At 25.2% G+C, this 23,215-nt stretch overlaps 1 long non-coding RNA gene across 3 annotated transcripts in view; it reads right to left on the minus strand.

Annotated features, from left to right (window-relative positions):
* Positions 1-23,215, minus strand: part of LOC129619025 (uncharacterized) — a 108,147-nt gene that overhangs the window by 62,812 nt on the left and 22,120 nt on the right. The gene's annotated exons all lie outside the window — the stretch shown is intronic.

Genomic DNA, 23,215 nt, shown 5'->3' on the forward strand with positions numbered 1-23,215 from the left:
AAAGTAAAATTAGTGCTTAGTTTACTTTTCAGACGACTAGTCGCAAAAATTTTAAATCCGGCACGCTGATAGCCTGTAGGTATAAATAAATAATTTATAACGGAAAGTAGTGCCACACAGTTTAATTGAACTTTTAAATGGGCCCAATTGGTCGACGGGGTCAATAACCCCGCTAGTACTTCTTCTTAATTTTTTAATCACTCCCAGATGTTGGCAACAATAAAAAATTGCAAGACGGTAAGTTCAATAAAGATAGTTTCTCAATCTTTTATTGAACTAAGCAGGGAAACCATAATAAATTGCAAACCAATGATTTAAACCGACTTTCTTAATTTCTGAACAGAAACAGAAAATGTGCTTTTAAAGTGATTTAATAAATTAAAATAAAAAACTCTAACAGAGAGGCTTAAAAATAAACGAAGACTAAGACTCTCTTGTCTTTTCAAAAAAATCACAACACGAAAGATTTTATGAGTATTTCAAGAAAATGAAATATTAAATCTCATATAAGTATCTCTTGAAAATTTATGTGGGTTAGACTGTTTTACTCCTGAGCCCCTCAATAAATTTATTTAAAAGACCCTAAATAACATAAAAAGTATAGTTATCTTATAAACTTTTACCAAATAACTAAAATAATTTTAATGCACAATACAATCTCAACGTAATATGAGATTTACAAATTTATTTGGAAATTAAAAATGACCATTAATAGTAATGAAAACATGTGCAAATCATTTAAAAATGTGAGTATTTCAAGTGTGTTTAAATATGCCTATAATTAACACGTAACATAAGTAGAGTACATGTACTTATGTGCAATATCATGTTGCTGTAATTTTAACCACAAATTATAAAAATTCCAATCTCTCATTTTTGATAAGTGCACCGATTAAAGACTTTTTAATAGAAATTTATGACCTAATTAGTAAATTAAAACTTTCTCTAACAATATTGTTTTAGTGAATGCAATTAAGATAAAACAGTTGTTTTACTAAATATGATTATTGAATCATAAAATTACAGGTGCCTCAATAAACAAAATGAAAGTATATGAACGTATTAGGAATGTTGTGTATTTGCAAAAATTGCATATGCACATTTCTTGTTTGACGAAAGTTGTTATGTAAATATAAATACAAAGATTTATAGTATAGAATGCATAAGACAATTTGTATAGAATGCATAAGGCAAATTAATTAAATTAAAATTACATTACATTAAAACGAGAAAAAGCAAGTTGACTGTGTCAACTGTGTGATACCCGAACGAATTTGTTATCCTATGTGTGAATAAATATGCCATAGCTAACTATGAGATAGACTATGACTCTAAGTTGTCGTACTACGATATAAATTTATAAAAAATTTCAGTACTGTGTTTTATGTTTTCTAAAATATTGTCAAACTACTATTGAAGTTGTATGGCTGGTACCAGAAAAAGCCAAGCAATTTCAATGACTTTTATCAAACACTTTGGCCCTACTAATATATTCGCTTGTGTGAAATTTTAATATCACTGCATTTATAGTGTTTGAGATATAGTCAAATAAATTTTGAAGTTATATGGCACCTACACGAACCAGTGCTCCGATTATATCGAATTTAAATAGGGTATTTTAAAATGCCAGACATTTACTATTATAAATCATTTGTGAAAATTTGCTGAACTTAGCTCAATTAGTTTTTGAGATATCGTTGCGACAGACGGACGAACTAAAATCAAAGCGCATTGGTAGATTGGTGAGTTCCAATGGAACCGAGTGGGGCAAGAGGACATCTCTCGGCCCCCGCTACCATTCGTGACTGAATGTAGCTTCCACACGCTCTCGCCTATAATATCTATGTTCCAAGTATAAAACAGGAGAAGGCATTATACTGCATTTCTCGAACACAAAGTTCGGAGCCCATATTTGCAATTCAATTATTTTTCGAGCTATAACTAGTCTAAATTTTTTTATTAATGAAATGCTAAATGTATATTGAAAAGTGAGATATTTGACAGTTTATATTAGAATAGCAGGATATCGGCAACACTTTTTCGTGCGACCCTAGAGTAAACTCATGATTCGTGCGATTGTACTAAATACAAAAAAAATGCAACATAATATCAATTGAACTTATTTTATTTTCTAGTTCTAGTTTAAATTTTCTTTTAATCATTTTGAATAATTGGAACTTTTGAACTTTTATAAAAATAAAGTAAAATGTTTCAAATTTCATTGTCATCTGTTCAACGGATAGGGAACTCATTTATGCATAGTAGCATAACTACTCTGTCATGTGCTCTTTTTATTGACCCGATTTATAAATTTATTATTTAATTAAGGTAAGTGCTATTTTGCGCTTTTGTGTTGCAAACAAAAGATCTTTCAACTTTCATTTTCTTTAAACGGGTTCCTGATAAGAAATGTGATAACAACAAACTCAAATTAATATCTTTGTTTATAAAGTAGTAAATTCCGAAACTTTCGTCTATTGCCGTTCAATTCAATTGTCTATCTTTAGATTTGGCGGTGTGTTTACTTAATAAATTGCTATTGTTTATTGATTGCTTGTTTTTTAAAAATTAATAAAGTTGTTTTTTATTTGCTTTTTAATTGTTCTTTGATTCTTCTGTTGTTTTTCTTTCTTTTGTGTATTTTTTTTGTCACTTGACTTGAAAAGAACGCTTGAGTTTTTCACATATTTTTTTAAGTATTTTTTTTTGTATCAAAAAAAAATTTAATTTACCTTTGAGTAAATTTCTGTTACGTTTTTTCCTTAACAATTTTTTTTGCCTTAAATTTTTTTACTAATTTTAACTTTACAATTTTTTTTATTTATCAAAAAAATTTATAACTTTTTGTGTTTTTCTCTCTTCTAATTTTTTCTTTTTTTTCAAATATTGGTCATGGTTAGGCTCTATATTATTCATTTGACTCAAATATAATAGGAAATTCTTTAAGGTACTCTCGCATTAAACTTGTATTTTTCGTGATTCGTAAACAATCGAAATTTATTGATATAGAAGTACGCAGTGTACATGCATTATATGTATGTGTACATATCGCACCTTTAAAGTAATATGACAAAACTCTGAATTTTAAAATTATAAGGAAATTCAGTCGAAAATTGGGCGACTTTTTCTACATGAAAATGTTATATTTTTGGGGGCAACGAGAAGCCCCGAAAAATATTTTAATTTGATAAAAGGCCCGAATTGAACAGCAATTTAAGAGAAAACAAATAAAAAATATCGCATTCGTAAAATTAGGGAAATAAAAATGCAAAACTGAAATCTGTTCTTTCTATTTTTATTCAAATTTTTTTTTCAAAATTTATTTAAACCCACAATTTTATTGTCATATTCTCTAAAGAATTCTGTTAATTGTACTCATTATTGGAAAGCAAGGGATCTATACAAGCTTATAAAAATCATAATGTAGTTGAAATATTGCAGCAATGAATATTCAAACAATGCTTATAAAAAATCCTTAAGAAAGGCGATAAGGCCTTAAATAAAGAGAATGATCTCGCCGTTTTAATGGTATATGTAAATTAAAAATTGGCTACTTTCATATGGCGCGTTATTGTACTAAGGGTGCGATACAATATATTTGGAATTGTGAACACATTTTGTGCTCCTATGACTGTTTATTGTTATTTACTTAAATTTTGTAGAAATTTATTTTGTTTTTATTCCTCCAACAATTTTAATTATTTTTTTTTTTCTTAAATCATTTTTTAAATTATTTTCCAAGGTTTTACGAATATTTTTCGCGCATTGAAAAATTAAACAACAAATGAACGTTATTGTTTTGAAGTTCTCTTCGCGTTATCGTTTTGTAATTGTTGTAAATGAAAATTTAAATAGAAGTTATTTATAACCGTAAGCGTTATAAATACAAGTACATTTGTATATAATATGTGAGTTTGTATGTATTTAAAATTTTATTTTTTTCAAATTATCTAAAAGTCAAGGTATAAATTGTTTTTTTCTTATAAATATTCATTAAAAAAAATTGATAAAAATTAATAATTCTATTATATTTAATTAGAAATTAAAAATTTTTTTGAAATTTTTTTTCTTAATTAAAAATTCATATTATTTTTAAAGTTGTTTAGGTAAATTAATTAGTAATTTTCTAAATAACTCTCGGCAATATTTTAATGTTTAGTAAATAATTTTTCAAGAACATTTAAATAAAATTTATAAATATGCGTACGTACAAGTGTGCATTGAAAATCATTCAAATTGATTTAATAGAAAGGTGATTCAACTAAAGTATACATACATATATACATATTGAATGATTCATAAATCATAATTTCACAAATTAGTGGATCAAAGTCGCGATTATTAAATAATACATAAAATGGATAGATTTTCTATTAAAATTGTAAAATTGAAGAAGAGAAGTTTCATTTCGAAAATTTAAATGTGAACAATTGAATTTTAATGCCATTTCAAACATTCAATATAATTTTTAACATGAGATTTAATAACCTTTTGATGCACAATTTGATCCACGTAGATGACAACAACCTGAAATCACGGTAAATTTATTTCTGAAATGGTTTGTGTAAAATTTTTTTTTTTGCCGACACACCTTAATTTTAAAATTAAATGCCTAAATAAAAATCGAAGAGTGTCATATTGTGTTTATCAAGGAAAATTGAACTAATTCAATCAATTAAATTTAAGATCTTAATTAATTTTAAAATTAATTTAAAATTTCTAAAATATAATGGAATAATTTGAATTGAATATACCTATATATGTAAATGATAATCATACTTTATTTTAAGTTACCCTTAATTAAATGGATTACGGTGAATTAAGTTTTATTGCATAGGTTTACAGTGCATCAATTCGAAAAGATTAATTCATTTGTAGAACAGATTCTTCACGATCGTGATTAAATAGTTTTGGTTAAACATATAGATCAGGGCATATAGAATAGATTGTATAAATTCTGCAAAAAGTATAGAAAAATTTTTAAATTTAAAGCATTTCAATACTGGGTTCATTGAAGCTCCTTTAGAGCATTTTCCTAACAAGCGATACGGTATACACTTTGGTTCGAAAAATTATATCGTGTAGCCATGTTATGATGTCAAGGCATACGTCTAAACTGAAACAATGTTATATGTATTCTACGTTACCGAGTTTTCCACGTTGCAAAATAGGAGCAACGAATCTTGGTAATAGTATTAATCAAGTTTTATTACAGGCATTGAAAAGACAAAATTCCATAGTTGGGATGCTGTTATTATATTATTACTTTTCCAAAATTTGAAATTTAAAACCAAGTTAATGTACAAGAAAGTTTAAAGATTTTTATTGAAACTGAAGAACAAGTTTTTGTATTAAATATTAAACAAGAAGAGCAAAAAATTTTGATAAAAATAATTAGCATCTTTTCCTAATCTATTGGTTTGAGTGAAAGTGCATATTCAATAAAGACCATAATACTGTAAGTATAGTCTGTCTAATGCATGAATGCGCATTGACTCTAATAATTATTATTTCAGTTTCTAGGTATACCTATACAAAAAACAAATATCTTGACTATACCTGGAAAAAAGCTATAAATAAAAACTTGTAATATTTAATCGCTAATTAATTTCATTTAAGTTATAATTATGATTTTATAATTACATAAAAAATAATTATATTTAGATTAAAGCTAAATTTATTTTAAATAATTAAAAAAGCAATTAAAATAATTTTTAATTTTGAATGGTAATAAATGCATATATGAATTTTGTAGTCTTCATTTAATTTTATTTTCATGAAAAATTACGATTTCATTCATATTTTTGATAGTTTTAATTATTATAAATGATAAGCCGACATTCGTGTTGTATAACATTTTCTGACGTTTATACAATGCATGTTTCTTAGCACGCGATTAAAATTTTAACTTATTTTTACAGTATTTTGTTCTGTTAATTAAACAAAAAAAAAATTTAAAATTTTAAAATATCTGATTTGGATGCACATGTATAACAGTTTGTGTGTATGTGTTCTGCCATAAATAATAAATTTATAACTTTTAATTTATGTTAAAAAAAAAAAACTTTTTAAACCAATAAATTTTCTTATAAACATAAAAAGTAAATTACTTTATTTTTTAACGATAGTAAAAAATTAGTTATTTTCAAATCAAACTCGAAATCTAAATACCACTAAACTTTTTATTTATTAAGAAATTTAACGATGTCGCCTGAGCATGCTTTATCCATTTATTATTTTAGTACTATATAATTACAATGAGTGCAATTCAATGTTACTGTTTACATTACAATAAGCTTAGAACTTACTGCTAATACCACCTGCTATATAATCAATGTGAATTGTCCTTAATTTGTGTCCAAAGCATTAGTGTAGTCAACTAAATTGAAAAAGTGAATGCACACAAAATTTCATACTTATGAATAATATTAAAATTTCGTGCTTATTAAAGTAGAGTTATGTGTATTGTAATTTTTAAAAATTTATTTTAGAAATTTCAACAAATGACAGCTTTTTCTACACATTCCTACGACGTAAAAACAAATCTTACTTCTCTTCTGACATTTAGGTTTTATTTGCTTGTTGTTATTAAGTATCAAATATTTTCCACCTGATGTCATCTTTTATATGGAAAGTTTATCATTAACAATTCTTATTATATACGCGCCTTTATATTTAGAATAAATTTAATTGCTTATTCACCTCAATTTATTTATTATTTGTATATTTATTAACTCAGGGTTACTAAGCCACTAAAATTTCATTCAAGAACAATAAAAGTTAAATAAATTAAATAAAGGTAAGTTAAAGATGATATTTTTGTATAGTTTCTTAAAAAAAAATTTACAAAAGTCTGTAATTCAGACGTTTACATTATTTATAGTTCTAATTTACATAATGTATTAAGGTTACTGATACACAGTATGCACATACTTATTTTTCAGAGTTGTAACATTACATTCGCTAATTAAACGCAGTCACTATACAGTAACACAACATCAGGTGTATATGTTTAAGTATTACTGGATGTTGCACGTGTAGTACAAATGTTTTTGAAATGTATATATGCTATGTACTATATGTATAATATATATGCAATACAAATAAGATGTACACATGTGGTTTTTATTTGAATATTGCTTATAAAAACCTAAGTTGTCAAGATTTAACTGTTATTGAAATTTGTAATCAGCTTACTTTGACACATCAGCAATTCAACAATTGAAAAAATGTACCGCCAAATGTGATTTGCTGTTGGTGTTATAATCTAATCTTATTTCTTCACAAAAAGGGGACCGAATTCGGCCTATACGATTATTAAATCATGATCAATACGTTTTCATTTAAGATTTTGATTATATGGACCAGAAAGAGATGTAATTTGAACAAATTGGTTAAACATGCCAATAGTGTTTAAGATTGTAAGAAATTGTTCTGATAATAATGGTCTCGAGTGTTAATTTCTTTATTCCATAAATAAAAAAAATTTTGTTTAAAATTTAATTTTGTGCGCTATTTTTTTACAATTTAAAGTTAAATCGTAGTTAAGAAAACACCCTATATATATAAATATCTTTATGAAATTGCGCACATGCATTTACATATTATGCATATTTATTAACAATTTACATATATTGTAATAATTATTTTTGTAGACTTTTATACAAATATATATATACATATCTGTTATACATTGCATCATGCTTATTAATATTATTTTATTTAGTACTCCATATACATGTATTATTATTTATATAATAAATTTGTTATTTATGCAATTTAGCACACTTCCAGACATTTTTGCAAAAAGACAAAAATAAACCTACATATTTAAATTGTTTATACATTATTCAATTTAAAAATTTCAATGCCTGATAAAATAATTACACCAAAATAATATAAATAAATAATACTAAAATAATATGAAATTTAATGAACAGCAAACGTAGAACAATTAACCAAACTCATACAACCAAAAAAATGGGTTGCGGCAAATAGGAACTAGTCATACTCTGATGTAAGAACAATGATCTTCAGCCCGTTAGTAAGTACGTAATCAAAATAAATTCAATTAATGAATCTAATTATTAAATATTTATAATAAATATTAAGTAAAGAAATCGAATGGTATTTTCGAATTTCTCAACTATTCTCTTCAATTAATTAAGTTCTTCTTCCGATTAATATAAAAATATAGACGACGTCTTATATAAATTATTTATAAACATCATTTGTGGCTAGAATAAACTTAAATATTGATATTTATAGATCACAGGGCAGCCCAATATAAGCGCATTCGAAAATTATTTACACGTATAAACCAGGTTTTTTTGCTTTGTTATTTATTTGTGATATTATTTCTTTAGGGGTGCAAAATACTTTCGAATTTCGCATATTATATTAGCAACATTTACAGCACCTTAATGCAATAAAAAAAAACATTTTTAAATGCTTGTATTTTTAAATACACCAGAAATATTATCATTTGCATTTTACAATTATATTAAGCATTTAAAAGCGCATTTGTACGTTATTTTAATAATTTTACAAATTAAATTAAGTAGTACAACTTATTTAAAGTGTAAAATGAAAAGAAAATTTCTAAATCACATAAAACAGAAAATATTTATGAGCCTGTGTAATAAAAATTATTTGGGACACCAGAATTATGAGCGATCATGAGAGTAAAACGTGGTTATTTAATGAAGAATTTTAAAATATAAAAAAATATATTTTTTTACTCAAAATAACAACAAGGTATATAAAAATAGGTAGAACAAATATTAGGTACTGTTGCTAATTTACAGAAAAAAAAAACTATAACAAGTGTGTATTTATAAAATTAAGTTTGAATAAATAAAAAAAAAAGATTTACATATTTCGCACACTTGTGCTAATTAAGGAACAATACAGAAGTCAGGAATTGATTCTATTTTTAAATTGGCTCAAAATACAGATTTAAGATTAATATAGATTTCAATTATTTGGAGATTATTATTCAAGTCACGAAATTATTTTAAAAATTAAATTTTGCTAAAAATTGTGGAACTAAAGGTACAGGCACAGTTCATGAATTAATTTTGTGGTCATAAATTAAATTAATAAAGCTAACAATTGTTCATATTGCTTGCTTTTTAATGAAAATTACTGTTATTAATATTATTTGTAATAAAAATTTTAATTATACTTCAACTGACGCTGCAGTTTTCAATATTGTGAATTTTAATTCATCCACCCTCCTTAGCCATGTTATTGTCAGTTACTTTTACTTATTAAATGAGTAGTTACCAATTTGTGGAAAAATCTTTGACAATATGTAGAAAAGTTCGAGTATAGCTCAGAGATTCCTTTAAATTTCATTTATAGACTAAAATCAAACTTTATTTAATAATAGCAATAAAAATTGTTATTTTAGGCTATGCACATTTTAGCATCTGCCATAGTTTTGCATGCGTCTAGTGATAAAAACTAGTAGAAATCGAGATAGTGAGCAAAACAACATTTTTTGCCATGTTTAATGGTACTGCATTCTTAACATTAGTTGCAATTTTTTATCTTAAGCTGCTAAAAAATACAAGTCCTTTTCGTTACTCAAAGTCATATATTCTTGCAGATGCAGCATAAAATTTTATTATTTAGTTCGCAATTATTTTATTAGTCAAAACTATGTAACTTGATTTAAGCATTCTCTATCTACATAAATTGACAAATTTGTCAGCATTTATTTTAGCTATTACAGCAATCTTTTATTACTGCACAAATAAAAAACATTACAGTGAGAGTTGTAAGTGAATATACTCTGTTGCAGAAGCAATCATAAAATTAAGCTACATTTTCAATGTTACGCAGTAATTTTAAAAAATATTTTGTTTATTATGTTAACATGAGGAATATCACAAGGTCAATAGGGAAGGTAATCATAAAATCTAGCTACATTTTTTATGTCACAAATCATCTATGTATATCACTACAGAATAAATATGTATTCAATATGGAGGCAGAAATATTGCTTATTTTGTATTTTCTTTTTAGCAACTTCACATATAAAGTTGCTGTTATGTTTGGCTATCAAAAAGGTGACAATAAAGTCATGTGCCATGTGCCGTATAATAAAGTCATCTTAAGTATTACGGAACTAATTTACCTTACATTATATTGGAATTTAAAGCTGAGATTTCCCAATAAGTCTAATTTAATCAGAAATATTTTGTAAAATTACAATTATAAAACCAAATTTTTCATTTAAAAAACAGATCGCTCTAAGCGATAATAAGATAATTTTTAGGTCTGTTACGTCTAAATTGGGTTTTTCCTACACTTGCAACATCGTATTCAATTAAATGCTTTTGCATCCTTAATTATAAAATTCATTTGCATTAAATAAAATCAAAATTTTAAAATTATTTCAAGTTAATTTTTTCCAACTTTCATTTTATTTTTTTGACATTTTACAAAAATTATCATAATTTTCAGCGTTTCTTTCATAATTAGCGTTTGTTTGATTTTCTTATTTAATAATACTTAATATTTTAATATTTCCTATAACAATTTAATTTTTAATTTCAGTTCCTGTAATCTATGCTTAAAACAAATTTGCAATGTACAATTGTCATCCAATTAAAAATTAAATTTTATAAATTTCTCATTAAAAAAATAACCTTATGTAATTTAATAATGAAAATAAAATAAAATTTTTGATTACAATTAATTGGTCTACCACATCGATTGAAATTTTTGTTTTACAAATTTTTCTTGAAATTATTTCAACTTAATATATTGTTACTTTAACAGCTAAAATTACAGCCGTCATTCTTCTTCTTCATCTTTAAGATAAAAACAAAAAATTTTTATTTCTGCTGTGCTAAGTATAAAAATTCAGACCAATTATTATCTTTTATTTTATCACTGCCTAATAAAAATTACACTGAGCATATTTTCACTTTCACAAAAACAAAAATGTCTTGTTTTCGCAGTTTTAATAATGAAATTTCCATTTTTTTTGTTTTTTTGTTTTTTTTTTGAAAATTAGTTACGATATTCATGAACACCCAACTATTTTCATTTGTACCTCTCGTTATACATTCGTAAATACCAACAATTCAGGTTTATTAATATTTTTCTTAACTACACACTTAAGTGAAAGTAAATTTATTTTAATTAGGTATAGATGCAAGCACTTACAATTTGACATCACACACATGAACGGATTGATAATAAGAAAATGAAAGAAAAATGTATGCGTAACAAACAAGATTTGAAAATTGAAACTTAGAAGAAAAAAAATTTCTTAATTAGGTAGCAAAATTTTATTGTTATATCTAAGTTTTTTTGAAATTAATAAGTTGTTTCGTTAAACCTGTAAATTTTATATATTTTTAAAAGTATACGATATTACCTATGTTAATTTAATGTAAGATATTTAAAGTGATTTCGAATATTGGAAGATTTCAATTAAAAAAAACAGTTAATACAAATGAAAATTCTTTATCAAGCATTTCGATTGTTAAACAAGTGATGTTTTGCTGATTATGTCGAAAGCTTTTGATTTTTAGTATTGATAAGCTAGGAGTGAAAACAAAGTTGACTTTTGGAGAGTAAAAGTCGAAATAGTATATATAGAAGTTCACCAGAATGTATTTCAAAATTTCATTACTTAGATCGAATTCATATTCTACTAGATAATTTTAAAACAAAGTGAATATTATGAAGAGACTACTTACTTACTAAAGTAGTCTCTTCATAAGACTAATTGTAATGGTTAACATTAAAATTGAAATTTTAGTCAAACTTGAACAATTTCAGTTCCTTCATTTTTACGATAGAACAAACTTTTTCTACAAAACGTTAAAACATAAAAGTAAACAGTTTTAAAGTTTTCGCTGTTACTCGCTTGTTCAATTCTTTCTACATTTCAAACTTTCTAAATTTGTCGACGTTTGGATAAAATATTGCTAACACTAAACTTTGTTTCTGTTACCAAAATATTCTTCTAAAAATCAGTTAAAAAGCATAGTTAGAATATTTCTCAAAAATTATTTAAATTCTACATGCATAAAATCATCCGAACTTACAACGAAAAAATAGAACCAAGGAATTTTTAAAAGTGCCTAACGAAAAATAAAAATATTTTTAAATTAAAATTGTAGTAAGGCACAAGATAGATTTCTACCTGTAATTTACACACGCATACATTTAAACTATAAAAAATTTTACTTATTAGATGAAAAATTCCATAAAATCTTGAATACACACGGACTCCTAATAAGACGGAGAATTCCGAGATGACAAAAAGAAAAATGAAAAAAAAAATGAAAATTCAAAAATCACAAAATGTGCATAACTATGCTATGCTGTGCAAGTAATGTAAAATGTTTCAAGGTAAACCATTTTTAAAAATAGAGTGCGTTTTACACATGCATATAACATATACCCACATAATTCGTGTGCAGAAAAATGGAAATAAGTTTCATCGACATGATACCGCACATAACACCAGACACAGTTGTTGTAACATTAGTACGCAAATATGTTTTTAAGTACACCGTGAAACGAAGTGCTTTATTATAATATTATATAAGATCGAATAAATGTGTGTACATACATGTAAGTACAAATCAAAGACGAGTCTCCCAAGAGGCAATTGGAAACATTGTTTTTTCAAAATTTTCAAATATTCAAAAAAGCTTTCTATTCACATATTTTAATTTCAATTAATTTTCTTTGCTGGTTGTCTAAGCGTCGTATGTAAACAAATTGGATATGCAAATAAAATTAGTGTGGAGCTTCGACATTTTGAAGGATTCGAATGTGTTATATAGCACTTTAATTCTACTTTTGATAGCCCCATGTTGTTGTTGGGGAGACACCATATTTGAAAAATAGTTATAATAAAAAACAATTTGAAAGTGAAATTTTCATAGAAATGGAAAGAATTTTGAAGAGTTGTCATCAGTATAATTTAAATATCACATTAAAAAATTAAATTGTATGTTATTGTTTTTTAAAAAATTTTTAGACTTTAGTTAACAAACAAATAAATAATAATTTTAGAAAATTAAATTCTTTTGCTTGAAAACAACCCCTAAATGACACGGCCATCAACGGCATTTTTTGTAAAAGTAAATTTGATTTCAATTTTTTCTTAGCACATTTTGATAGTTCTGGGTCCTCATGTACAAACTGCTAACTCTTGAATTGATTTTGGTTAAAAAGCCTTCAAGCGCAGGTGGGTAACAATTTTGTAGCACTAAAAAGTAACAATTAAGCTTTTCTACCATAAAACGCCCTTAATAAATGTCACATTGTGATATTTGTCTTTCGAAATATCTCAAATCGGTTATCATTCGTTTCCATTTTCTTCTATTTTCCATCTTAAATTTTTCGAACCAAGTTTTAAATTTTTATAATTGAGATCATTTTTTTTGTATACTCAAATTTCGCCACTGATTTTTTTTTTTCATAAGGTTCGTTTTATCTCATATATTATAAATATTAAAGAAAAAGAAAATCAACAAAAATTTTCAATTTTCAACTTGTCACAATTATGTTTTAAAAACAGCGTGCACTCAACTTTGCATAAATTTCTTTGAGACTTGCAGAATTAAATGCAGTTTACGTTTATTTTATGAATTTCAAAATATTTATTTTTTATAATAATGCTATTTTTTAATAAATTTTTTACATTTTCAGTTTGATACAGGTTTTCTTAATCTTACAAATTGTTGAATTATTGTTGAAATTTCTTCTCTTTTTTATTGTTGAATTTTTCACATTCTTGTATTTTATTTTCATTCACTTTTCTTCTCTTTCTATTTACAAGCATTATTTTAAATATTTTTAAAAACAACAAAAAAATAATCCAATATAATTATAGTGGATATTTTTAATAAAGTTTTATATTCGTCGAAATCAAATCAGCACAAATTTTAATTTGAGTGATTATTGGTTATAATACACGTCATGTATGTGCCACATACATACGTATAAAATGCATACAAATATACATTTATGTTGGCATGTACTTACATGTGTGTCTCATACATGCATTCTACAAATAATAATTTATTGTTTTAGTACATAAATCAATTTTTAATTTAATAAATACAAATATCCGGTATTTAAAATTATCAATATTAAGAAACAAAAAAGAAACGAAATTAATTAATTGATTAATGACAGATGTCATTAAGTGAAATGTCTTTCAACTGTCAAGAAATTGATATTGTAACTGTATAATTTTGGATTGCTGAGTTTGAACATTTTGCTTCATAAATTTTTTAATCTTATGATGAGAATAACTGATGATTATGGTATGATAACTCAATTAATTTAATTATTGTAAATTTGATACAATTTTTGATTTTTACATCCAGACATGCATAAATAATTTTATACATACACAGACAATATAAATTGTATATGTAAATATGTATGTACCTCTAGTTGAATTGAATTAAACAATAATTGAAGTTTTAGAGTTTGAAACAATGCATAGATAAAACTATAAAAATGTTGTTTAATTTTTAATTTTTTTTTTGAGTCAAAAACAAAAAAGTGCGAGGTTAAATTAAATTTTGGTTATTCTACTATCAAGGCCTCCCTTTTCCTAACATACATATGTATACTTTTTAATAGATGTTTGAGAGTAAATCTTTTGAACACTTTACTTATGCGATAATTATGTTTTCTTTATTTAAATTTTTTTTAAGTTTGTGTTTTTGTGGAGCGTTTTTTGTCAATTTTAGTTTTAATTTATTGCACGCACAATCCCAGAAGTGATTTTAAAAAGTAAAAGCGATTCTTTAATTGAATTTTAATCAAACGTGCAAATACAATCTGTAGTAAGGCAAAAATCAATTACCACCTTGCCAATAATTTTGGTGAGAGACTTATAATGAATCTTAGCTTTTACGTTGAAAGAAATTTGTTTATGCATTCGATCAATTTAATAGACTAATTCCAAATTAAATATATAGAAAATTACAGGGACCTCTTCTTCGTTCCATGCAATTTTTGGAAAAATGAGATCTTAAGCACCTTGAGCCCATCATTGATTTTTCTGTTATGAATTAACCATTTTGGTTAAGATTTTAGGACAGTTATGATCTTATTATAAACGAAACCCAATCAACGCTATAATTCCACATAATCTGAAATAAGTCAAAACAATAAAAGAAAAGATTCGCTGCCAATTAGTTGAATTTTTAAAAAATTTGTTTTTAATTTTTATACTTTATTCTGAATTAGTTTATAATAGTTTTGTAATAGATGAAAAAAGAGCAAGATATAGGTAGACAGATGGTATAAGATGGTAAATATAAAATGAATTTTACGTGGGTTCGTCAGATATGGTCAACTTGAAAATTATAAAATACAATGTCAAAGAAACTGAATGAAAATATGAAACATTGCGTAGCACAATTCACAATAATAACATTTAAAATACCGTTATTATAACAAAAACTGATTTAAAGTAACGTTTAGGTTATGAAAACCATTTAAGTATTAATTTTTAATTTTTTTTAATAAAGATTTTTGTGACGTTAAAATTGATATTGTTCATACGAAAGAAAACTTAATGCGAATTTTTAATTGCATTATTAAAAAAAATGTTACAGATGCTTCTAACGTCTACTAATATTTTTTAAACCCTGCACCTTCGAGAAGGGCATAATATTACCTTTGGTATATTCTTGCGTAAAATTTTGCGTTGATTTAGGCAAGTCCGTCAGTCCGATCGCACGATACCCCAAAAATGAATAGTTCAATCGACTACAAACTTTTAATAGAAAACTAAAAACTCGTATGAAAAAAAATTTACGCTTTTAATTCAATCTTTATATTACATACAAGAATGACATTCATAAAAATCACTTTTAGTTTCATCCTAAATTTACACAAAATTTATGATAATAAAAGAATTACTCTATAGGAATAAGTATAAATTTCATTGTCAAGCCCTTATATATAATTAATGTAAAATATACCTGTACTTATATATAATTAATACAAAATTCAAATCATTAGAAGGAAATGTGCTATTTTACAATCAATGACCGAATTTTTTTAATATAAAATATAACGATATTTTACATAATTATGTAAAATGTAAATTAAAAATTTACATTTAATTACGATTTTACTTCAGCAAATGCAATTGTGCCAAATATGCACTTTATCTATAAAAAGCAAAAGACATACAAATTTGCAGTTTTTAGAAATCGCAAAATTATTATAAATTTTTTTTTATTGCACTTAATTTTTAAAATTTCTTCTACGAATTACTTTTGATTTTTCATAACTTTTTAAATTTCTATCTTTTAAATCAAATCTCATTTCTTTTTTTTGGAATTTCATTCATTCATTTTAATTGATTTTCGAATTGATACATACAGAAAGAAAAATTTTTTAGATTTTCCAATTCAATGTACTTGTATTAACACTTGTAAAATCATTAAATATACAAAGAAAAAACCTGAAACTTGTTTAATCATCATTAGTTGATCATTAAACTAAAAAGCAGATAGAAAAATCACTTTCAATGAAAATTAGAAAATATCGGACAATCAACATTAAATAAAAATATCTATAAGTAATGTTATGTGTATCTGTATGTATGTATGTAAGTATTTCAAAAGAAATTCCTTATCCAGCAAGCGTTCATAAAATACACGGTATAATAATAATCACTTTCTTTTTTTATAATTTTGGATTTTTTTCCACTAGAAAATCAAAGTAATATTGAAAAACCAGTTAAAGAAATAGAGAAGAAAAAACGACCATATACTTACAAAAAATTGATTAATATTTGATTTGGGAGAATTAGTTAAAAAGCACAAAATAAAAAATCCAATTAGAAAATTAGTTCAATTGAAAATAATTATTACAATATCTATAATAATACGTTAAGCATATGTGCATTTCATCTGCCACAAATAATTTAATTGAAAGGGTAAATTTTGATTTAGAAAAGCAATCATAAATTAGCATTGGAATCGATAAATATTAATACGCTAATATTGATTTTAAATTTGACATAATATATTGAATAACAAATTTATGTACATTAGGTGGTTAAAGCAAAGATACTTAGCCGTCCCTAATTATTTTTGGCACTATTTATAACAAAGCATGTGCAGTATTCCTAGAATTCGTTCAACTATATGATTTTTTATTTTTTAAAAGACTGTGCAAGACCAAATGTTTCTTAATGTAAATTTCGCACCTACGTGGGACCCGGACAGTATATTGTACGCTCAGTACACTGGCAATGCAACGCTAAAGTGCATTATTTTTGATGTAACTATAGTTATGACTTGGAGTGAACTTCATGGTAACCAAACAAGTAGATAATTTCAAATATAGAGATCAAAAGTAAATATACCGGGAAATGTTAATTTGCAAAAAAATTTTTCAAAATATTGATTTATTTTTTCATATATTTTTTTTATTTTGACATATTATTCTAATTTTTACACTGCATAAGACATTATTGATGACATTTCAATTGAAATATTTTTATTTTATATTGAAAAATGGAAAAAAAAGGATAAAATTGCGTTCGAGTTGGACAATTTTTTTCTAGTTACATGTATAACTTTGACGCTTTACTCAATAGAACGCGCGTCATATAAATTTTATACACGATTTTCATAGTGGTCTAATGGATGTTCCCTTAATATTAATGATTTTTTGATTTTACAAAATTCAAAGATAATAGAGACGTTTGCTTAAGTAAAATTTCTGTTTTAGATCGGCTTAAATTCAATTCCGTATCTGTTTTAGATCGGCTTAGAATTCTCGGTGTAACATACGTTGCGCGAATGACATGCAAATTCTTTACTTCTTTTACTAACAAATACTCGTAAAATTCAGATTTTAAAAATCTTTGATTTCGTTAAAGAAAATAGAGTTATAAAAAGACAATTTGCAGCTGATTGATTTATTTACCTCCAAAAATCAATTTACAATTTCAAATTTAAAAACTTATGCGTTGTTTAAAAAACGCTATTACAATTTTATGAGTTATGACCTATCTATCATTTCGAAACAATTTTTAAAATCACAAAACATCCAATACTGAACAAAAGTGTATACAAAAGTGAAAGCGAAACTGTAAACTAAATTTCATATTTTGAAATTTTTGATAGCATGTGGTGTGTCTGCGGCACAAAATAACAATTATTGTACTTAAAATCTAAAATTTCATGTCCACTTTTTTTTATTTTTAAATGGAATTGGAGCAATTTTTGTTATTTTCGTTGACCTCACGGTTTATATTTATACTTTATATTTAAATTATATGGGTATAAAATATTCATAATATTTCCTAAACAAAAACTATTGAAGTTGACTGAACCACAATTCTTGTGTGAATTTTTCTATTCATATCAGAATTAAATTTGCAGATGAATGGGAAAAAGAATACAATGGATAATTACTTATTCAATTATTTTAAGGTTTTTGGAATAAAAGGCATAGAATTAAAACTTGATTTAAATGAAGCAGAATTTAATGCATTGTGAGAACTTTATATTATAAGTATAGTGTAACACTTAAATGATTTGCATACTCGTATACTCTTTAAAACATACTTTCAAAACTATATTAGAAAAATAACTTGCAGCTAATTTATACTTGGAAAAGTGTAAAGTTTGCATGCGTAGGTACCAACTGCAAGTTTGATTAACTTATAGCTAATTTTTGCAAGAGCGTAACAATGGCAAAATTGTGCATTATATTTGATAAACTTAAATTATGTTTTAATTTAAGTGAAGTGAGTCATTTTTTCGTTGAAATTGTAAAAATGTTATTCCAACATCTAAAAAATCCCCGAATCAAAAGCTGCGAATAATTACTCGTACAATAACTTGGGTGTTCTAAGATCCCTTTATAACAATTGTTAATGAATTAATATAGGCTACGCCTATAGTTTTATTACCAACGGACATTTTCTCATTAGTTTTTAAAATAAATAGTTTGATAAAAATATAATTGATATTTTATATAGTATTTAATACGTGTGTGAGTTAATGATTAAAATAATTTATTAATTTTGTATGTTAAAGGACAGAAATTGCAACGAAACAATCTCAATACAAGCATATTGTGGATTTCTTAACATCAGGGTTAAAAGAATAAAATTTGGGGATTAGTCACTGATGAACTAAATAGCATAGGTTCGCCGTACAAGGATTTTAACCGACTAGTTAGTTAAGTCTTGATCTAATAGGGTTAATATACAAACCCCCCCGTTCGAATTGACCTAACCGTTCTTAAGAGAAAAAAAAACAATTCTGAAAGTTTGGTGTCACGTTTTGTATAGTTTGTATCTAAATCACCTCAAAAAAATCTTACGTTTAGCAAGAATACACATATATGCAAATGTATATTTTTTCCAGCCGCAGACGGCCCGGCCCTTTCAAGTAATTACAAACTCCATATTTATATAATTCACTATAAGATGTAGGATATAAAAATTATCAAAATCATAAAATATTTTTCGTGTTAATTTCTTATACTTATGCCTATTGAAAAGAAAAACTGTTTACGTTTAGTAAACACAATTAATTGGGATTGGGCTTATCCCTCTTATATTTTTGAGTATAAATAATTTTGTATATTTAATACAAGTTGAATTTTATTACATAAAAACAAAAATCTTCAGTACTTCAGTTTAACTTCAGTTAGCAATTTTTTTATAAAATTTTTTTACAGACTATTCAAACTTTAATTTCCAACATTATATGAACTTTATAAAATAAAATTTGCTCGCACATTGTTATTTTTATTCTTAAGGAAATAAAAATTTATTAAATTCTTAATTTAACCAATGGGATAATAAAATGAGCCAATTGAAGTTTTATTTATTACCAAACTAAGTTTATCTTAATTGATGATGACTTACAGCTATTGATTGATTACTTTAAATAAAAGAATAATTTATAGGATGACACTCGATATAAAAAGCATGCCTACAAGTATACAAAACTCTTTTTGTATAATAAAGAACAGAAATGTCATCTTTTATTATTTTTGATTAACTTATAATTTTAAAAATTTTTAATTTGCACGAGTTACGAGTTTCAACCGTGTCACTTCAGTAATTAACTTGACAAAATGACATGAGCAATTAAAATTTAGCCGTTAAATGTGTAAGTTTAAAAACTAGATTGTGGCAGAGGTTTTGTTAAAATTTTAGTACATGAAAAGCTTGAAAATTTCTTTAAAATTATTGAAATTATAAGGTTTTGATGTCTTTGACAACTACAATGAACTTATTTATTTAGCGTTATTTTTTAACTTATAAAAATTTCGAAATGGGAATTTTTGGAAAATTTAACAAATCTGTGGTAAATGGGCATTCCAGCCTAAGATGGAATTTATAGTTGCCATTAAATCAAATGATTATGGAAAAAATTTGAAAACTCCAAAACCAAGAGTGTAGTCAACATTTGCAAGATCAACATTTTTATTTACCAAATTCATTTTCCTTCCCTTGGATCAAAAAGTTTGTTTATCAGTTTTTTTAGTTTGATCAGATGTTTGAAATCATACCATTTTTTTTGAATAAATAATTTAGCTAAATTTTATCTGGCCTGCTTTTCTCACTTTAAATCCAACATTTCAGAATTATATTTGAATTAAATCAAACAATTTAATAATATCTCGATCTGATGCTAAATGAATTTAGGCACTGTTTTCTTACTAGGACAGAAATGTTCTATACAATTTAACACTTATATAAGTATATGTAAGTTTTTTGTTTAATTTACATAAGCAAAAAACTTACCTTTTGCTTGTATAGAATTTCAAATTTCCGTTTCAAAATAAATTATTTAGTTCATTTGAAATTATTTTATTATTTCTATATATTTTACATAGCTGATTGGTTTTTTGAACCAACATTGAGTTATGGAATATATAAAGCCTTATTACACTCTTTGAACCCTATGCTTTCTTCAGAAACAAACATAAAGAACAAAACGTTGCAGAATACAATTAAGTAATACAATTAAAACTTATTAGTATTTTCATTATACACAAAATTACACCTAAAATAATTAGGCAAAATGTGCTAAAATTTCAAAATAATTTACCCGTCATTCCTTGTTTTTTAGCACTTTTGAAAAAAACAAATTTGAAAAAAAAACTTTTGTTTAGTTTGTTTCTGTCCGTCCGTGGACATGTTTACAAAACTTCTACACCCTTGAAGATAGAAAGTTGAAATTTCATATATACATAAATCTTTACTAGAAACTCATTTCTGTAGAAGAAATTTTTATTTAAAAGTTATCTCACGCCCCCCCCCCCCCATTTAAAAAATGCCATTTCGCAACTATTTATTTTAACAACAAAATGGCCGTTAAAATTTACCGTTATCTAATATATGGTTTTCCTAAATTTTTGATGTCGTTTTTCATCTAGGCCTTGGTTTTGCGAAAGTCTGAAATTTTTAACAGCTTTTAAACTATAATAAATAGTTCATTTTGCCAAAATAAAGTTTTCTCCATCTCCATCCCCTGTCAAGTTACCGTCTCTCGAAATTTGTAAAATTTGAATTGTTGGCACCTTATATTTCCGAAACTGCAAGTTGAAAAAGTGCTAAATTACAACTTGGACAAGTGCTAAATTATACAAACCATTGGTTTGAGTCAACTTTATTTTTTTACTTTTTTCTTGTTTCATAACCTTTCTAAATTTACTCATTTTAATATTTAATTATTTTTATTTTGTAATCGTCTATCCATCATCTTAATTAAGTTTATCTATAGTCAGGTAATCAGTTAACGTCCAATTTTTCTTACATACACATATTTATTTAATTTAGAAAAAATTTAAAAATTCACACTGGAGAAAAAAAACGAGCAAAGTCTGCTGAATATATAAAAGGTAAATAAAATAAGAAACCAGATGGCGTGATTATTGTATTCATCCATTACTAAGGTATTGTTTAAAATTTAATTAGCACGAGCTACTTAAAGAGCTACTTTTTTTATTCAACACTTTTTATTTTTCTTTAACAATTTTTAAACTTTTTAGCTTAACTCAACTCAATCAAATCGACAATGCGGAAGAATTAAAATTTGTTAAAAATAATAAAAAAAAATTAAAAAATATCAGTTTTATTTTTGGATTGAAAAATCATTTTAATATCAGAAAATAAAAAGCAAAAATAAAAATTGTTTTATGGGGATTTTTAACGCTTTATTTTTTAATTTCTTCAAAAAAAAATTGCTAAAAATAATGAAACTCTTCAATTCTTTTGTTATTTTTTACATTTTGATTTTGTAGACGAAATTCAAAACTCTTTAACAAAGTATGCATTGAATTTTTTTTTTGTAATTTTTGATAATTGATCAATTATAGATTCAAAAAACATAACGAGTGTTTTAACAATTGTATTGTACACGTCATACATTAAAATTTTTAAAGTATTGTTTCCTTACAACTTTATTTAACAAGTTTTGTAACTTGTTATCGGCATCATTTGTTTATTGAGTAACACTTTTGTACTACTGTGAGAAAAAATTTTTGTCTTTCGATATTTCCTGAAAAGTGTTTTTCTGTGTTAATAGTAGTTTTGAGCTAATGATAATTATACGACCAGTTTGACTAGAATCAAGATGGAAGCTTAAATTCTATTATTTTTTTTTTTCAATTGCAGATGATCCTGCATTGTTGATTGGATAAAACTCTTCTAAAATTACTACAACTCTATAGAAACACATGTACGTATTTATATACATATGTAAGTAAAAATTTGCGATTTTACTAAATTTCCCACTAAATAAGTTTCAGTCAATACTTTACAGTTTATTAATTTATTTTCAACCATATAATAATGATAGCAATTATGTTACAGCAGCATGATACTCGTATTTGTTATTATTCTAAACTTGCATTTCGTCAATGAACACACATAAAAGTATAATGAATTTTTGATAGGCTTGATGAGTCAGTAAAAATATCAACGCTTGCATTCATATCTATGCATTTAAAATTATATCATCACTTAAAACTGTTAAAATTTCTTGTAACACTTGTCTTTTGAATGTATGTATGTTCAATAGGCCCACTCTCACAATACACCCTACAGATCACAAAAACCCTATTATATTTTGTATAACGTAACTATAAATTACAAAATTAAGGTGTTTCTTACATATTTACATAAAGTTCAAATATAACCATGAGTAATTCTTGAAATGAAAAT

The sequence above is a fragment of the Condylostylus longicornis genome, unplaced genomic scaffold (genome assembly GCF_029603195.1).
Source record: "Condylostylus longicornis isolate FDR11 unplaced genomic scaffold, ASM2960319v2 ptg000010l, whole genome shotgun sequence".
Taxonomy (NCBI): Eukaryota; Metazoa; Arthropoda; class Insecta; order Diptera; family Dolichopodidae; genus Condylostylus; species Condylostylus longicornis.